The sequence below is a fragment of the Columba livia genome, chromosome 4 (genome assembly GCF_036013475.1).
Source record: "Columba livia isolate bColLiv1 breed racing homer chromosome 4, bColLiv1.pat.W.v2, whole genome shotgun sequence".
Lineage (NCBI taxonomy): Eukaryota > Metazoa > Chordata > Aves > Columbiformes > Columbidae > Columba > Columba livia.
This window is the reverse complement of record NC_088605.1, coordinates 94256-113060: the sequence shown is the minus strand read 5'-3', so window position 1 is coordinate 113060 and position 18805 is coordinate 94256. Positions and strand designations below refer to the sequence as shown.

The window sequence follows — 18805 nt, the reverse complement described above, 5'->3', positions numbered from 1 at the left end:
GTGGCAGGAACAGAACAGCAAGTAGAATTGCAACCCTGGACTTTAGCAGGGCTAACTTTGGCCTTTTCAAGCAATTGCTGGGGGAAATCCCACGGGCAAGACTGCTTGAAGGAAAAGGGGCCCGAGATAGCTGGGTTGCATTCAGAGATTGCTTCTTCCACGCTCAGGATCAGAGCATCCCCACACGAAGGGAGTCAAGGAAGGGAGCCAGGAGGCCTGCGTGGTTGAACAGGGATCTGTTGGGTATGCTCAAGCAGAAGAGGAGAGTTTGCAGGTCATGGAGGCAGGGGCTGGCCACTTGGGAGGAATATAAGGCTGCTGTTAGAGGATGCAGGAAGGCAGCTAGGATAGCCAAGGCCCCCTAGAATTACAGCTGGCGAGAGGGGTCAAGGACAGCAAAAAGAACTTTTTCAAATACATAGCAGATAAAACTAACACCAGAGGCAATGTAGGCCCACTGATGAACGGGGTGGGTGCCCTGGTGGCAGAAGATACAGAGGAGGCAGAATTCCTGAATGCCTTCTTTGTCTCTGTCTACTCTGCCGGAGGCCGTCCTGGGGAGCCCTGTACCCCTGAGACCCCGGATGAAGCCAGGTCAGTGGAGGAGTTTGCTTTAGTCGATGAGGACTGGGTTAGGGAGCAATTAAATAGTCTGGACATCCATAAATCCACGGGTCCGGACGGGATGCACCCGCGGGTGCTGAGGGAGCCGGCTGAAGTCACTGCTGGACCGCTCTCCGTCATCTTTGCCAAGTCTTGGGAAACGGGGGAGGTGCCCGAGGACTGGAGGAAAGCGAATGTCACTGCAGTCTTCAAAAAGGGCAAGAAGGAGGACCCGGGTAATTACAGACCGGTCAGCCTCACCTCTGTCCCTGGGAAAGTAATGGAACAGCTTCGTCTAGACAATAGAGCAGTGAGGTGGGTTGCAAACTGGCTTAAGGAGAGAAGCCAGAGAGCGGTAGTCAATGGTGCGGAGTCCAGCTGGAGGCCAGTATCCAGTGCAGTGCCTCAGGGGGCAGCGCTGGGGCCAATGTTATTCAGTATATTCATTAACGATTTGGACGAGGGAATAGAGTGCACTATCGGCAAGTTTGCTGATGACACCAAGCTGGGAGGGGTGGCTGACACGCCAGAAGGCTGTGCTGCCATCAGAGACCTGGACAGGCTGGAGAGTTGGGCGGGGAATAACCTGATGAAATTTGACAAGGGCAAGTGTAGAGTCCTGCACCTGGGCAGGAACAACCCCAGGTTCCAGTATAGGTTGGGAAATTACATGTTAGAGAGCAGTGTAGGGGAAAGGGACCTGGGGGTCCTGTTGGACAACAGGATGACCATGAGCCAGCCCTGGGCCCTTGTGGCCAGGAAGGCCAATGGCATCCTGGGGTGTATTAGAAGGGGGGTGGTTAGTAGGTGGAGAGAGGTTCTCCTTCCCCTCTGCTCCGCCCTGGTGAGACCACATCTGGAATATTGTGTCCAGTTGTGGGCCCCTCAGTTCCAGAAGGACAGGGAACTGCTGGAGAGGGTCCAGCGTAGGGCAACCAAGATGATTAAGGGAGTGGAGCATCTCCCGTGTGAGGAAAGGCTGAGGGAGCTGGGGCTCTTTAGTTTGGAGAAGAGGAGACTAAGGGGGGACCTTATCAATGTTTATAAATATATAAAGGGTGAGTGCCATGAGGACGGAGCCAGGCTCCTCTCGGTGGCAAACAATGATAGGACAAGGGGTAATGGGATCAAGCTGGAACACAAGAGGTTCCACTTAAATTTGAGAAGAAACTTCTTCTCGGTGAGGGTGGCAGAGCCTGGCCCAGGCTGCCCAGGGGGGTTGCGGAGCCTCCTTCTCTGGAGACATTCAAAACCCGCCTGGACGTGCTCCTGTGCGACCTCACCTGGGCGTTCCTGCTCCATGGGGGGATTGGACTGGATGATCTTTTGAGGTCCCTTCCCGTCCCAAACATACTGTGATACTGTGAAGAATGCGGCTTAGCAGCGCTGCTGACTCTGCCGTCCCGTTCCCTTCCCCGTTTCAGCCGGCGAGGCGGCCGGAGGACCCGCTCTGTGCGGCCGCGGGGCCCGCGGAGTCGAGGGCTCTGTCGGCGCGCCCCGGGGGTTTCTCTGGAGAGACTCCTCGTCTCGGTCGCGTCGCGGCGGGGACGGACGAGGACCTCTGGCGAGGGGTCTTTCTGCGCTGGGAGCCGGGACCGGGCACGCGCTCGCGGGGCGTCCGTAAGTCGCGGCACGGAATTTAGGCAGGATAGCACGCACGGGCTTGCGAGCGCCTTACAGGCGTGCGGTGGTTGCTCGTGCGGCCAGCTTTTGGTGTCGGTTGTTCCGGCGCTCCGTCGCGGTGTAGAGCCGGCCCCGTTCGTAGCGGTGAGGCGTACCGCAGTTCGGTTTGATTCTCGGATAGGCCTCGGCTCTGACTGTGCACTCGAACGCCAAAACCTACAGCGGAAGCTGCGGTGGCTTTAGCGTGCAAGGGGCGCGAGCGCCGTGAAGCCGCCCGTGTGGCCGAGCGTCCCGATCGCGGCGCTGAGCGTTAGACGGACTTGAGCCGCGTGCCGGAATTGTTTTGTTTTGGAGAGGGCGGGATAAACTTGGAGCACAACTTGTGAGGGCGGTACGTCGTGGGCAGGTTTTAGTATTGCCTGTGGAGTGCCGCTAGAAGCGTTCGTAGTTCTTGCTTGTCTCTGTTACAAGATGAGCCGTGTCGTCCTGCGTGACGCGTAACGGGAGGACGGCGTAGTAGCGGTGCTCTGCACAAGAGCCCGTTGGGGGGTATTTTAGCTGGCGGGAAAGGGATTGGGGAACCACCTGGTGGGAATGCGAGGAGAGCAGCCCTGGCGGAATCTGAGGAGCCGAGGCCGTTGTATAAATTGGACAAGGAAGGAAAGGCTGCGGGCACAGCGCGGTGCTGCACCCGGCCGCCCCAACGCGGAACTCTAATGTGGAATTCCTGTGTTTCAGAGGGGGAGCTGTGACCGCCCCGTGCTCAGCAGACCCCCCAGCCCGGGTGGGGGGAGCAGCGCCGGAGCGGGAGACGCGGCTCCGTCCTCCGTCCCCAGCGTGCCGGGGGGCGGCTGCCGGCCTGTGGGACGTGGCTGCGGCTGTTCGGGGCGCTGCCCCCCCATGTTTGGGCGCTCTGGTATGTACATAGGTAAATGGCGTTTTAAAGTAATGTGCTGCCCGCTGGGGCTGTTTTCCTTTTCTACCTTTTTTTTTTGAGTGAATAAATGGGGGGACTCGGGGGGTGACGATGACGTTACTGGAGGAGCAGGCCGGTGAGAGATGGGGGCTTTCAGCCCCAAAATGCCTGAACAATCATGGGTGGGGTGTTTAGTGGTACTGTGGGGAGGAGAAATTTCTCCCTGTCCGTTGCAGAGAAAAAAGAACAATCCCACATCAAAGCTGTCCTAGAGAAGTACTTGCTGTTTGTCATTGCGGTTCTAGAGCAGCCCGATGTGCTGTTAAAGGTTGTGGTGGTGCGGGTCAGGGGTCCCCAGGCTGTGCCGAGACCGCAGGACGGCTGCTGGTGGAACAAAGTCAAGGACAACTTCTCAGAGTAAGAACCTCTCTATTTGTTCTCCTCGGGACACATCCCTTTGCCTCTGGACCCCTCACAAGCTCACTCGCCACCTTGTTCCCTCAGAAACCCGTTTCCTCCCAGTTCCTCTGCGATTACCCTGCCTGCCTTTGGGTCCCTGCAGGCTCGTTGGTGGCATCACGGTGCCTGTTTGACCTTTTGCCCCGTTAAATTCCCCTCTTTTCTCTCTTCCCCTCAAAACTTCCCCGGTTGCTCTTGTCACATCCCAGAGGCCTCATTTTCCCCTCTTGTCTCCTCTCAGGACCCCCATCTGTTGGCCCCTGTCGAGGGTTTAGATTGCGGGGTGACAGTAAAGCCCTGGCAGATGTATTGTTAACCCCGTCTCCCCCCCACTTCCCCCTTTTGCCCCTCCCTCTCCCCCCTTCCCACTCAGGACAGGCGATCCGGAGGGAAAGAAGGACAGAGAGAAGAGAGTTGGAAAAACTGGCAATGTTTTACTAATGCTATATTAAGAGTAGAGAAAATAATACAAAACCAATCCTGAAAGTCTCAGCAACTGCAGAGCCGGCACCTGAAGTCCTGGACTGGACTCTGCAGCCAACCGGAGCTGGATTCAGTCTCTCAGCAGGCCTCAGTTTGCAGGGACGACTAGCAAGGTCCTCTCCTAATGTCACCATAAGCAGAAGGGACGAAAAGGGGCAAAGAGGACAAGATCCTCATGATCTGCCACTTCTATATGAAGTATTCATGTGAAGGGGATGTTATACACGGTTGGTCAGTTTGTTGGTCACCTGTTTCTTGTTGCTCCTCTTGCAAGATGTGAATCTGTCCTTATCAACAAGTAAGCATTCCATTGCAATGTTTATCAAAACATGTATGTGTCTGGTTCTCCAGGAAAAGGCAGCTAATATGAAGCTTTAGCTGACAGGCAAATTCACTGAAAGAGAAACTTGTTTTTTAATGAAACCAGGACAGCCCCCTCCCCAATCCCCTCAGGACTCCTCTGATTCCCATCTGCTCCTCTCAGGACAGCTGAGCTTGTCTTTTGGGGCCCCTGAGAGCCCCCATTTACCTTCTTTTACCTACCTTTGTTGTTGTTCCCAGCCTATCCTGGTGTTTTCCATCCTTCAGGACTTACTTATTACTGTTGTGAGAGTCCGAGAGAAAAGGAGGAGTGTCTGTGACTTACAACTGTCGTTGTTGATCTACAGTGTTTTAGAGACGGATTCTTGCAGGATCTATTTCTGGTTCGTCCTTCACTCCTCCCCAGACCGCAGCGCTGGTCCGAGTTCCCCAGCACACGTGTGTGTGTCCAGCCGGGTACGCTGGGGGAGCGCGTCAGGGCGGGCAGACGGCTGAATGGACGCGCTGTCAGCGACTGCGGAACGAGCTGGGGCTGCTTTGACCGTGTCCAGCCTTGTGCGTGTGGTTTGTTTTCACTTGCAGGCTGAAACAGCAGTTTCCTTAATTAAAAACACCCCAACATGTCCCCCGGCCCCCAACAAAAATAACGCCAAAAATGCCACTGAAAGAAACACAGGGAGTTTTTAAAAAATTTCCTTTAGCTTTCTCCCCCCTCCACCCCTACCCTGCTGCGTTCAGTGCAGTGAATGACCGTGAGGAGATGGCTGTGGATCTGGCTGTTGAAGGGTGTGTGAAGGAGAAGGAGGTGTGTGTAGAGCAGGATTGGTGGTGGAGGTGAGTGCAGCTGGTTCGGGTGTGGGGCTGTAAATTCTTTTTGGAGGCTTCCTAGTTTCTGGTGTCACCTGTGGGGTGAAGTGTGACTCTGTGCAGGTTTGAAAGGTGCCACGTGCAGAGCTCCCTCATTTGCCACCAGATCTCCCAATCACAGAGACAGCGTCGCTGTGCAGCTGCTAAGGACAGCGCGTCTCGTGCAGAACAGCATCCTTTGTGCTCCGTGTGCGTGTTCCTCCTTTGAAATGAAGTTGGGCCGCCCGGTGTTCCACGTTACGTGTGGTACCTGCTGGGCTGAGTCTCCTCCCCGCGCTCCGGTCGGTTCCGTCGCGCTGCCGCAGCCCCGGCAGCACCGCGGCGTTCGCTGGACGCGTTGTTGGCGGAGCCGGCACCGACAATCTTGACACGTCGAGGCGCTGCGGTGGGTTTGCCTGGAAATTCCAAGGTAATTCCAAGGCAGACAGTAATAATCCCCAATTTATGTAGTAAAATTTAAAAGAGTGGAATATAAATACTGGAGCGCTAATTGGAAGTAATACCTGTAGAGAAAAAAACCTCTAGTTTATATCTACAATAAAAAATAATGTGTGCTAGTAAATCCGCCTGGTAGTAATGTAATGATAAAAATGTTAAAGTGTAAATAGATGAAATTATATAGGCATGAGCAAGAAGTAAATTTAATTTCAGCTATTACTTGGTGAACTAGGCAGCAGTTGTTCCCAATCTGAATGCTAGTTTAAAAAACACATTGTTTGGAATTCCTTTTAAATGATAAAGGCAGAAAACTAATATGGAGTCATTGGTAGCTTCATTTGAACAACCGTTATGAAATAAACCGCAGACACGAATGACTGCATAGGAAACAAAGTGAGGAAGCTTTAGATTTTAAACAGCATTGGAAAGTGATCGGGAGTGTTTAGTATTTAAATTATAACAGAGCCACGAGATGGGAGGCAACAAAGCTCAGAACCAAACAGAGTCAAAACGTTACATTTCTTTTTTTAAAGAGAAGTATAAAGGAACCACGAAGTAGTGGCTGTTTATAAACAGGGGTATTAAAAAGTTCCCAGGCAGTAATGATTCCCAACAGAACACTAAAAGATATTTAGATGTAAAATAATATTAGAAAACAGTTATGACAGTCTGAATTTAACCACAGCTTTTTTGGGGTTGTGCAAAAACATGACCGCTATTAATTACCTCTGAGTTAAAATAAAAAGACATCAAACTAGATGTGATTAACAACAGCTAATTTTAATTTTTCAGTGTGCTATCCAGTCCGGCTTCTCCCTCCAAGGGCGTGGTCTGAGAAAGCCACACCCCCAACTCCCCCCGTCCAAGCTCCGCCCCTGCCAGTCCGTGCCCTCCCCGAGGCGCGTGTCCCTTACAGACCCCTCCCAGCAGCATAATGCATCGAAGCCCCGCCCGCGGCTCCACCCCTAAACTCAGCCCCTGCTAAACCACGCCCCCTCAGAGCACGTGCTGTACAGAGCCCACCCTACTCTCGGCTCCACCCCTCCCTTCCTAAGCTACGCCCTCTTTGGGCGTGTCCTTCTCCCTACCCCAAGCGGCTCCTCCTATGGGGGTGTGACACACGGAGGCCCCACCCCCTGCCCAGTTTCCCCAGGTGGGCCTCCCAATGGGCGTGTCCTCCCAGTCCACGCCCCTCAGCACGGATCCCACCCCCGTGGGTGGGGCTACACCCAGCTGCGCGGTCGGCCCCCCCACCCATGCGTGACCCTAAGTAACCCCATGGCAGCCCTATGGCTGCCCCACAGGTATCGCTACAGCAGCCCTGCTCCTGCCCCGCAAGAGCTCCAGACACGCCTCTGCAGAGCCCCCACAGCAGCCACTTCAGTGCCCCACAGCTATCACCGCAGCCGCCCCATTGCGCCCCACGGCCGCCGCTGCGGGACCCCTGGAGCCCCCGGCCCCACACCCGCCCCGCAGCCCCACAGCGCGCGGTCTCGCGGCCGCGGTGCCGGTGAAGCCACGTGCCGGCCGCGGCCGGAGGAGCCGCCGGTTTTCCCCCCCGCACCCCTCGATCGCTGCTGCCGCGGCTGGAGGAGCCGCCGGTTTCCCCCCCTCACACGCCCCGATCGCTGCTGCCGCGGCCGGAGGAGCCGCCGGTTTTCCCCCCCGCACCCCCCGATCGCTGCTGCCGCGGCTGGAGGAGCCGCTGGTTTCCCGCCCACACATCCCCCGATCGCTGCTGCCGCGGCCGGAGGAGCCGCCGGTTTTCCCCCCCACACCCCCCGATCGCTGCTGCCGCGGCCGGAGGAGCCGCCGGTTTTCCCCCCCCCACACCCCGATCGCTGCTGCCGCGGCCGGAGGAGCGGCCGGAGGAGCCGCCGGTTTCCCCCCCTCACACCCCCCGATCGCTGCTGCTGCCGCGGCCGGAGGAGCCACCGGTTTTGCCCCAACATCCCCCGATCGCTGCTGCTGCCGCGGCCCGAGGAGCCGCCCGTTTCCCCCCCACATCCCCCGATCGCTGCTGCTGTCGCGGCCGGAGGAGCCGCCGGTTTCCCCCCCACACACCCCCCGATCGCTGCTGCTGCCGCGGCCGGAGGAGCCGCCGGTTTTCCGCCCAGCCCCGACTCTCCTCCTTCCTCCTAAATCGCCGCTGCATGCCGCCACGATGTCTTCTCTTCCGCCATCTTGTTTCCCCCTTCTGCGCTCATTCGCTATTTTATACCGAGGGAGGGAGGAGGCGCTCGCTGATTGGCTGACAGTGTCAGCCTCGGAAGTCGTCCATTGGCTCATCCCCACGAGGGGTTCTCCGAGGGGGTGGGAGAAAGGCGCTGATTGGTCACCGTGTCGCTGAGGGGAGGAAGGCACTGATTGGTCACTTTCCGCCGAAGTTCGCCCTCCCAGTAACAGGCGCTGATTCGCTAGCGCCCCTGAGGTAGAAAAGGCGCTGATTGGTCGGCGTTTTCTCGCCGACGTTAGCCCACAGCAACGAAGCGCTGATTGGGCAGCGCGGCTGACGGGGCGGCTCGGCCATTGGCAGGAGGGCGGGCGGGGGGCGGGACCGGGCGGGACAACGAGGTAATAAATGGGGCGGCGCAGAACGCGCGCAGGACCAGAAAGGCGGAGGCGGCAGCGGCAGCGCGAGCTCATCGGCCCCCCCCCCCCCCCGCCCCCCCGCGGCGGGAAAGCCGAGAACGGCAGGAACGGCGGCCGGAATCAGTTAACGGGGCGGGTCAGGGCGGTAATTATCGTGCGGGTGTTAATTGGGGCTCGGCGGGTTAATGAGTGACCGGCGGGCTGGGGTGTATCTGGGGGTTTTGATCGGAACTGGGGTTTTAAAGCCGCGGGTTTGGGGGGGGGGGGGGGGGGGCGGGGGCGATTAAGGCTCCCGGAGCCGCTTTAGCGGCTTAAATCTTTGTGTTGAACGCGGGAGGAGCCGGTTCGGGGCTTTTCTCAGCAATCGGGGCTGGTTTGGGTCCAATTCGGCTTTTAAAAGATGTTTTTACGTAATTTTTGGGTGCCGATTTGTGCCAGAAGGCGCCTTTGAAATCTGTTTATTGAGGGTTTATCAGGAGAATTAAAGTTTAAAGCTCGGGGAGATTTGGGGCTTTTCCCCGGGATTTTGAGTCCAAATCGTTTTTTTTAGAGCCCTTATTTATTTAAATTGTTATGTTTAAAGGGTTTATTTGAGGTTTTATTTGGAACATTTTGGGCGGGTTTGAGGCTCCTAAGATTTAATTGTTGGTTTATTATTTGATTTATTATTTCACTGCGGTTCGGGGCTCCTGAAGACGCTGAGTTGTTTCAATTATTTAGCGCTGTGAGGAGCCGTTTTGGGGCCGTTGGGGTCTAAATCGGCTTTTTAAAAGGTTTATTTAACGCGTTTAAAGTTTGAGGGGCCGATTTGCGACTTTAAAGCTTTTTGAATCTACTTATTGATAAGAATTTATACAATAGATTAATATTTAAAGCCCGGGGGGTGATTTGGGGCTGTTTCCCAGGATTGCGAGTCCAAATGCGTTTTTTTCTGTTAACCGCTTATTAATTTAAATTATTATATTTAAACGGGGCTTTTTGAGGTTTTATGAGGGTTTTTTTGAGCATTTTGGGCGGTTCTGAGGCTCCTAAAGCCGCTTAATTGTTTAAATTATTAATTGTTAAAATAATGTAAGTAGTTGTTGAAATAAGTGTGTAAGTTATTGTATTTAAAGCCGGGAGGGGCATTTCGTTGCTTTTTGGGGGGTTTTAGGGCTGAATTCACTTCATTGAACGTGTCTAGAGCTGGGGGTCCCAGATCTGGTGCTGATTTGGCCCCAAAAAAAGCTTTAAAAATGTATTTATTTATATAATTTACTGAATTAATATTTAAGCGGGAACATGTTCGGCTTTTTTAACCCGCCGCCATTTTGTCTCCCCCGTCCCGCTCTCCCTCACGCTGAGGGGGCCGAGGAGACGCTCGCTGATTGGCCGGTGCCGTCTGGCGGGAAAGCCTCCCCCGGCTCAGCCCCGCTCGGCTGTCTCCGAGGGAGAGAAAGGCGCTGATTGGTCGCTGCCTCTGAGGAGAGAAAGGCGCTGATTGGTCGCCGCCTCCCTAAACCCACGTAATTGTTTACATTCCATTTTAAAATTTATTTCTATATTTTAATTTAATTTAACTTATTTTTAATTTAATTTAAATTTAAATTATTAAAGTTAATTTTAATTTAATAGTAAATATATAGACTAAATCAATATAGCAATATGCTACTATAAACGATATAATATGATGAATAGTAGAAATATATAATATATAATCTGATATAATTAACTGATCAACTAATACTCATTGATATTATGTAATGAAATTTATAATTAATATATAATGGCATAATATAATGATATCTATAATATACTATTGTAATGATATTAAATATTAATATATACTGTATATATTATGTATAATTACTATGTAATGTATCTAATCTATTTTTACATATATATCTTATTATATAAAGCTGTGAGGGACCATATTTGGGCAGGATTTTGAGATTTTTAAGGCTGTTTGGTCTCAAATTCAATTTACTTCATTTTGGGGCTGTTTTTAGGATAATTTGTGCTCAAAGAAGCTTTCAAGATCCATTTTTTTGGCAGTTAATTTGCTCACTCGGTTAATGTTGAAGCGGGGGGATTTGGGGCTGTTTCCCAGGACTGTGACACAAATAACGGCCCTTTCCTTCCCTTTCCCACTGCAGCTCCTGCGCAGAGAACAGCGAAGGCAGCCTGGCCACGCCCCCTCCGGCTGACCACGCCCCCCGCTCCGGCTGACCGCGCGTGCCCCCCCCCCCCCCCCCCCGCAACTCGGCTGACCGCGTGCCCCCCCCAACTCCGGCTGACTGTGCCCCCCCGCCCCCCCCGGCTGACCGCGTGCCCCCCCCACTGCACTCCTGCTGACTGTGCGCCCCCCCCACCTCCTCCGGCTGGCCACATCTCCACTGCACACCATGGCGGGGATGGGGCGGGGGGGGATCACAAGGGTCTATGGGGCGGTGTGGGGGTCAGGGCGGCTGTGGGGTCAATGGGGTTGTTGTGGGGTGAAACACCCCTGAAGAGGCTGAACCCCCTACAGGTGAGTGACCCACACAGTGCCCCACAGTGCCCCATAGCACCTCCATTCTGCCCTACGGATCCACAACACTGCCCCACAGCACCCTATAGCTCCTGCTTGCTATCCCACAGCACCCCATGGCTTCTCCACTCTGCCCCATATGTCTACAGCAGTGCCACAGAGTACCTCATATGTCTTCCACTCTGCCCCATGGGTGCAGAGTGCTGCCCTACAGCACCCTATAGCTCCTGTACTCTGCCCCACAGATCCACAGTGCTGTCCCACAGCACCCTATAGCTCATTTGGCCTATAGACCCACTGTACTGCCCTACAATGCCCCATGGCTCCTACACTCTGCCCCATAGACCCACAACACTGCCTCACAACACCCCATTGCTCCTGCACTCTGCCCCATGGATGCCCAGTACTGCCCCACAGCACCATATAGGTCCTGTACTCTGCCCCATATATCCACAGGAGTGCCCTGCAGCACCCCATGGCTCCTGCACTCTGCCCCATGGATGCCCAGTACTGCCCAACAGCACCATATAGGTCCTGTACTCTGCCCCATACATCCACAGGAGTGCCCCCCAGCACCCTATGGCTCCTGCATTCTGACCCATGGATGCCCAGTACTGCCCCACAGCACCATATAGGTCCTGTACTCTGCCCCATACATCCACAGGAGTGCCCCCCAGCACCCCATGGCTCCTGCACTCTGCCCCATGGATGCCCAGTACTGCCCCACAGCACCGTATAGCTCCTCTACTCTGCCCCATACATCCACAGGAGTGCCCCCCAGCACCCCATAGTGACTCTACTCTTCCCCATAGACCCACAGTGCTGCCGCACAGGACTCTACTCTGCCCCTTAGACCCAGAGAGCTGCCCCACAGCAGCCTGTAGGTGCTGCGTTCTGCCCCATTGGTGCAAAGTGCTGCCCCACAGCGCCCCACACCTCTGTCCACCTGACCACCCTTCCCTCCTGACTGCGCCTGCGCTGCCCACTATGGGTGGGTCACAAGGGTCTATGGGGCGGTGTGGGGGTCAGGGGGGCTGTGGGGTCAATGGGGTTGTTGTGGGGTGAAACACCCCTGAAGAGGCTGAACCCCCTACAGGTGAGTGACCCACACAGTGCCCCACAGTGCCCCATAGCACCTCCATTCTGCCCTACGGATCCACAACACTGCCCCACAGCACCCTATAGCTCCTGCTTGCTATCCCACAGCACCCCATGGCTTCTCCACTCTGCCCCATATGTCTACAGCAGTGCCACAGAGTACCTCATATGTCTTCCACTCTGCCCCATGGGTGCAGAGTGCTGCCCTACAGCACCCTATAGCTCCTGTACTCTGCCCCACAGATCCACAGTGCTGTCCCATAGCACCCTATAGCTCATCTGGCCTATAGACCCACTGTACTGTCCTACAATGCCCCATGGCTCCTACACTCTGCCCCATAGACCCACAACACTGCCTCACAACACCCCATTGCTCCTGCACTCTGCCCCATGGATGCCCAGTACTGCCCCACAGCACCATATAGGTCCTGTACTCTGCCCCATATATCCACAGGAGTGCCCTGCAGCACCCCATGGCTCCTGCACTCTGCCCCATGGATGCCCAGTACTGCCCAACAGCACCATATAGGTCCTGTACTCTGCCCCATACATCCACAGGAGTGCCCCCCAGCACCCTATGGCTCCTGCATTCTGACCCATGGATGCCCAGTACTGCCCCACAGCACCATATAGGTCCTGTACTCTGCCCCATACATCCACAGGAGTGCCCCCCAGCACCCCATGGCTCCTGCACTCTGCCCCATGGATGCCCAGTACTGCCCCACAGCACCGTATAGCTCCTCTACTCTGCCCCATACATCCACAGGAGTGCCCCCCAGCACCCCATAGTGACTCTACTCTTCCCCATAGACCCACAGTGCTGCCGCACAGGACTCTACTCTGCCCCTTAGACCCAGAGAGCTGCCCCACAGCAGCCTGTAGGTGCTGCGTTCTGCCCCATTGGTGCAAAGTGCTGCCTCACAGCGCCCCACACCTCTGTCCACCTGACCACCCTTCCCTCCTGACTGCGCCTGCACTGCCCACTATGGGTGGGTCACAAGGGTCTATGGGGCGGTGTGGGGGTCAGGGGGGCTGTGGGGTCAATGGGGTTGTTGTGGTGTGAAACACCCCTGAAGAGGCTGAACCCCCTACAGGTGAGTGACCCACACAGTGACCCACAGCAGCCCATAGTCCCTCTGCCCTATAGAGTCACTGCACCCCATAGCTGCTTTTACTCTGCCCCATAAATGGACAGCAGTGCTCCACAGCACCCTATATCTCCACTGTGCCCCATAGACACACAGTGCTGTCCCACAGCACCCCATATCTTGTTCACTCTGCCCTATAGACCCACAGTGTAACCCTACAGCACCCCATAGTTCCTCTGCCCTATAGATCAACAGCACTGTCCCAGAAAACACCATAGCTTCTTCCCACTAGCCCATAGGCCAGCAATTCTGCCCTACAGCGCACTAGCTCCTGCACCCTATCCCATAGACCCACAGCAGTGCCCCACAGATCCAGTCTGCCCTATACAGCCACAGCACTGCTCTGCAGCACCATATACTTCCAGCACTCTGGCCCATTGATATGTAGCACCCCACAGCTGCTGCATTCTGCCCATAGATCGACGTTCCTGGGTCCCCTCACCCCACCAGCTGTCCTGGGTTGCGATGCTGCACGGGGCCCTGTGCACAACAAAATGAGGACAGCATGGCTGCTGGGCGCCACCCTGCTTGGAATCCAAGATGGCTGGGGGGGGAGGGCTGGCAGCCATGCTGGCACTGCCGGAGGGGCTGTTGGTCTGCGCCGTGCTCAGGCGGCAGCTCCCGGCTGTATCGGCTGCTCCTGTGGCCCTGCACCCTGCCCATGGGAACAAGGTGGCTGCCCTGATGGGCGTGGCCATCTCGGCTGCTGTGTCCCTGCTGGTGGGCGGGGCCATGGCTGTCATGGCTGCCAAGCCTGTGCTGGAAGGGTGGGGCTGAGGTGGGCGGTGCCTGCCTAGGGTGGCCATTTTGGGGTGGGGCCCAAGGTGGGTGGTGGGGCCTGTGACTCTGTTTGCCCCTGACGGCCATCTTGGAAAAGGGCAGCACTGTGCCGCTGCCATCCTGACGTTGCTCCCCCAGGGCCATGTTGGGGGATTTTTAACCTGGTTTTGGGGCCAATTCTCACCCAATAAAATTAAATAATGTAAAAAAACCTTAAGCATTTGGTTTCTTCCATTTCCAGTGAAGGATTTGGGGGTGGGGTTTAGGGTTGACGGTGGGGCTGAAGATGTGGGCAGGGCCACTGCCAACCCCACCTCCCTCCCAAGCTCTCCCCAATGTGCCTTCCCAAAGGGGTGTACCCTAATCAGGCCCCACCCCCTTTCCAAGCACCTCACCCTCCCAGCTGGGCTCCTCCCCCTTGACCCACACTTCCACCCCCATTGGTGGGCTCCCTGCAGGGGCTGTGGCCTACAGACCTACAACTCCTTCCCCTCCCCTGCTGAGCCATGTACCCGACAGGGCATGACAGGGGCAGACAAAGCTCAAGAAAGACCAACAGAGCCAGGCAGGGCCTGAGAGAGCTTGAGAAAGTCCAACAGAGCCCGACAGGGCCCGAGAGAGTTTGATGGATCCTCACAGAGCCTGACAAAGCTTGGCAGAGCCCAACAGGACCCGTCAGGGCCTGACAAATCTTGTCAGTTCCTGATAGAGCCTCAATGTGTATGACAGAGCCCTGGGGGTCTCAACAGAGCCTGAGAAATCTTGACAGGGCTCAGCAGACCCCAAGAGGTCTCGACAGAGCCCTACAGAGCCCATCAAAGCCTGACAGAGCCTGACAGACCCAAGAGGTCTCACAGGGCTTCACAAAAACCAACAGTGTCTGACAGAGCCCGACAGGAGTGCAGGTGCTGTCACTTCCAGTGAGGGTCCAGGTGATTTGATAAGGGTGGTGGGTGGGGCCGGGGTGTTTGACCCCTCCCCTTTCCCAGGGGATTGTGGGAAGGGGTGGGCGGGGCTCAGGGTATTTGAGCCCCAGTCCCCAGGTGGGGAGCTCATTCTGCTGCTGGGCTGCTTGGGTGCTGGTTCTCTGCTGCTCCTTTAGCAGTCGGCAGCTTTTGAGCTGTTTAAGCTACACGGGCAGATGTGTTTGGAGAAGTAGAGATGTCTGCTTGAGGTAGGACCTTCAGGAGCAGAGAAGTTTCAATAGCAGCTGTAGTTGAAAGTATGTTTCTAACTTTTTTTCTTCTATTGAATCAATTCCTGGTACTTTGCGTTTTCCCTAAATTCCTGATTGCAATGAAGATGGGGTGTTAATTCTTGGTTTGTATTGGTGTGTAACAAGTTGCTGATATAATCTCTCCTCCTAGGATGCTCAGGTTATCTACCAGGGGTTAGGATGAGCATCTCGTATCTGTAGGTGGAGTTTTAGCATTTCTGAAGGAAGCAGCAGGACCATAAGGCAGAGTGTCTTTCAAGCTACGGGGTGGCTCATGGCCTCCCTGATCACCCACAGAACAGTGTGTTGTCCACAGACCCTTTGCAGTGTGCGGTGGACCCTGGTAGATCATTCAAATGTAACTCCCAGAACTCCATCAAGGCGAGGAATAGCGAGGGAACTAGTACGGACAACCATGATCTGAGTGCTCATTATTGTGTATGTGTTTTTGTATTGTGGGTGATGAAGGGGAAAGTGGCAACTTTCTGGTATGTCCCAAGCAATACAGTTTTTTGCTTCTCGCCGTCGTAGGCGTCACCAGCGCTGAGGGTTTGTGACCGCGCCAGCGGCAGGACACGCCGACCGGACCGCCCTGGAGCTCAGCAGGAGGTGGGTGTCGCGGACGGACTCGGCGTTTGCCCCGCGGCGCCGTGTGCCGGCGTGGCTTAGCGAGCGCGTGCTTTCTCGTGCTCCTGCAGGCGCTGAAGAGGAACCCGGCGACGCGGGAAGACGGCCGTTGGCGCACGTGGCGTTTTCCTCTGCCGAAGATGGGTTCGGTCCCTCGGCCCTCTGAAAGCTAAGTGGAGGCGCGAGGGCTGGGAAGGGGCCGGGAATGGCAGGGACGGGGGGTTTAGCTCTGCTAAGGGCAAGGGCCGTCCAGGAACCGCGCCCTTGGCGCGGGTCAAGGGCCCGGGGACCTTTACCGTGCGATGCCAGCGTGTGCCGGGCAGGGCAGCTCCAGCCTGCGTCTGCGTTGTGGTGTAGTTCGGGAAGCCTGCCTTGCGCCTGTCAGCCGATCCTGGGGTCTCGTTGCGTTCGAGGGGCACGGAAGGCCTCTCGGGTGCCACCCCGGGATCTGGAACGCTGGTGCCGATCGGCGTAGCGCCGATCGGGCGCTGGTTTTCTGGTGTCGGCAGCCGAAAGCGTGGCGCGTTCTTGCCTTTGGGCCGTTTCTGGTCAGGGCTGATTGTGGCGTTGTCCTGGGCTGTGCCGGCAGCTCTAGCCATCCAGTCTCAGGGACTGGAACTTCAAGATGCTGGGAAGAAGTTCTTAGGTTTTTCATCAGCTTCTCGTTTGGTTGCGACGTCTCTGCTCGGTTGTGGCGCTGCCGCCGTCTCGTCAGGAGCCGTGACGTCGGGCTCCTTTTCCGTTTGAGGATGCAGGAGAGGCTCCTCTCCTCCCCGTAGATTATTGGGATCGATGCCCTTCTGGTCTCGGAGCGTCGTGTTCGTTGTGGAGCGTTTTTGGCGCTGTGGCCGTCGCGTGGTCTATAAGTGCCGCGATTGAGAGACGGGGACGCAGCTTGATGCAAGCAAGGTGTCCGCTTTATTGTTTGGCAAACATACATTTATATAGTCTAAGGCACACATGTTTCATGCTGATTGGCTAATCACTTTAACAGACATTAAGCTAGCTAAGGCGGGAATGTTGGTCAGGCAGTGTTTGCATGGTAACAAGATCGTTATCTCGTAGTCACAAGCTGTCCCCCCGCTCCAGGGCGCAGGCACCCCCACCGACCACAAGCTCCCCGCCTCCAAGTTGCCTCACAACTAGCGCAACACTTAACTTTATTCATACAGCAAACTAGCCTATTAACTCCAAATACAGAAAAATAACTCATCAACTCTAAATTCAGACAACCCACATCTCCCCCTTTTTGTTTTAATTAACTGACCCTCCCAAGGTCGGCGAACGACCAACTCGAGGACATCTTATTTCACTAACAGCTCCGTACTGGGGGTTTTCGTAATTTCGTTCTGATCTTGGTCCGCTCCTTGCTGCACAAGGAGAATCTTGTTCATTGAAGCAGTTATTGATTTTTGCAAGCATTGTAACACACATGGGATTACTATTAATAATGCACAAATCATTAAAAGAACAGAAACTCATTTGAATGTCTTTGGCATATTCAATCTTAGAATATAAAATGTCTCCAGACCTTTGTGCTACAATTTTCCCCCAATCGTTAGAATAATAATCATACCGGGGAGAATATTCTGTCTCTCTACCTGTTATCAATAACACCTGAACTGTATTCCACTCAATTGTTAGGCAGTTATCACACCAGCGTCCTACTGTATGGCGATTTAGCCACTGTGATTTTCCACAATTAGCACAAATTCTACAAATCCACGGATTACATTTTTCACATTGGGGACATTTAAGCTCCCATTCGTTAACCTCTGGAACAGAGTTCATTCAATTATTGATCGGTGGTGTCTTCTATATCAGTCGCAGGATCAGGACCAGGAATGTCTTCAGGCGGCTGCTGCAGTGTCTCTCGAAAAGGTCTCACGTTTTTAGCTGGGATCCAGCGGGGGCCTCTTTATGTGGAAACACAAGCATAGCCTCTTCCCCACGTGACAAGGGGATAGGGTCCCATTATCTTACCTGTTTCGGGGTCCCGGATCAATACTGGCGGTTTAATCTTGGGTTCAAAAAGGGTGTTTGTGCTAAAATGGCGAACTACTGGAGGATTGCTGTCTAATAGGGAACAATTCAAAAAGTTAAAAACATACAAGGCTTTCTGTATTCGCTCCTCTGGCGTAGCGGCTCCTGTTCCCCCTTTTTGTTTTAATAACAGGTGTTTTAAGGTTTGGTGGGAACGTTCTATTAAAGCTTGTCCTGTAGGAGAGTGAGGGATACCTGTAACGTGTGATATACCTCAAGAGGCAAAAAAGGTAGTTAAGGTTTTAGATACATATGCGGGGCCATTGTCAGTTTTAATTTGAGAGGGTACCCCTGAAGTAGCAAAAGCGCGCATTAGATGTTTTTGCACATCACGTGCTTTTTCTCCTATATGACAGGAGGCAAATAACATTCCTGAAAATGTATCAATAGAGCAATGAACAAACTTTAAACGACCAAATTCAGCGAAATGAGTGACATCTGTTTGCCAGAGTTGAAGGCTTTGTAGCCCTCTGGGGTTGACTCCTTCTGCTATAGAAGGGAAAGAGTGCCTTTGACAATCAGGACACACCGCAATGATATTATGGGCTTGTTGTATAGCGAGGTCAAATTGACGCTTAAGGCCTGCAGCGTTTTGATGAAAAAAGGAGTGGCTGAGTTTAGCTTGCGCTAATCGATCTGGTAACACCTGCACCGGTAGCGTAAGCAAATCCGCTTGTCGGTTCCCTTCTGCAATAAAACCAGGTAGAGAAGTGTGAGATCGAACGTGCATAATAAAATAAGGGTGAAGACGGGAATTTAACAGAAAGATGAGTTCTTGTAACAAATTAAACAGTGCCGTATGAGAAACATCTCGTAGCACAGAAGCCTCTGCTCGGCTAACAATTCCTGCAACATAAGCAGAATCAGTGATTATATTGAGAGGACTAGACCATTTTCGAAACACTCGAACAACTGCAGACAATTCTACTATTTGAGGAGAACCCTGTACAGTCTCTACATCTGAGTTCCACTGTTCTCGATGATCATCCCACCAAAGGATGACAGACTTGTGAGATTTGCCAGACCCATCCGTGAATACAGTGAGGGCTTGTAAAGGCTGGTCACTCCGCTTTGTAATAGGT

The 18805-nt window shown here is 54.3% G+C and overlaps 1 long non-coding RNA gene across 1 annotated transcript; it reads left to right on the top strand.

Annotated features, from left to right (window-relative positions):
* Window positions 1-7613: 7613 nt before the first annotated feature.
* LOC135579295 (uncharacterized) lies at window positions 7614-14048 on the top strand. The gene is made up of 2 exons (XR_010471999.1): window positions 7614-9807; window positions 10438-14048. It is a non-coding gene; the product is annotated as an uncharacterized LOC135579295 (long non-coding RNA).
* The last annotated feature ends 4757 nt before the right edge of the window (window positions 14049-18805 follow it).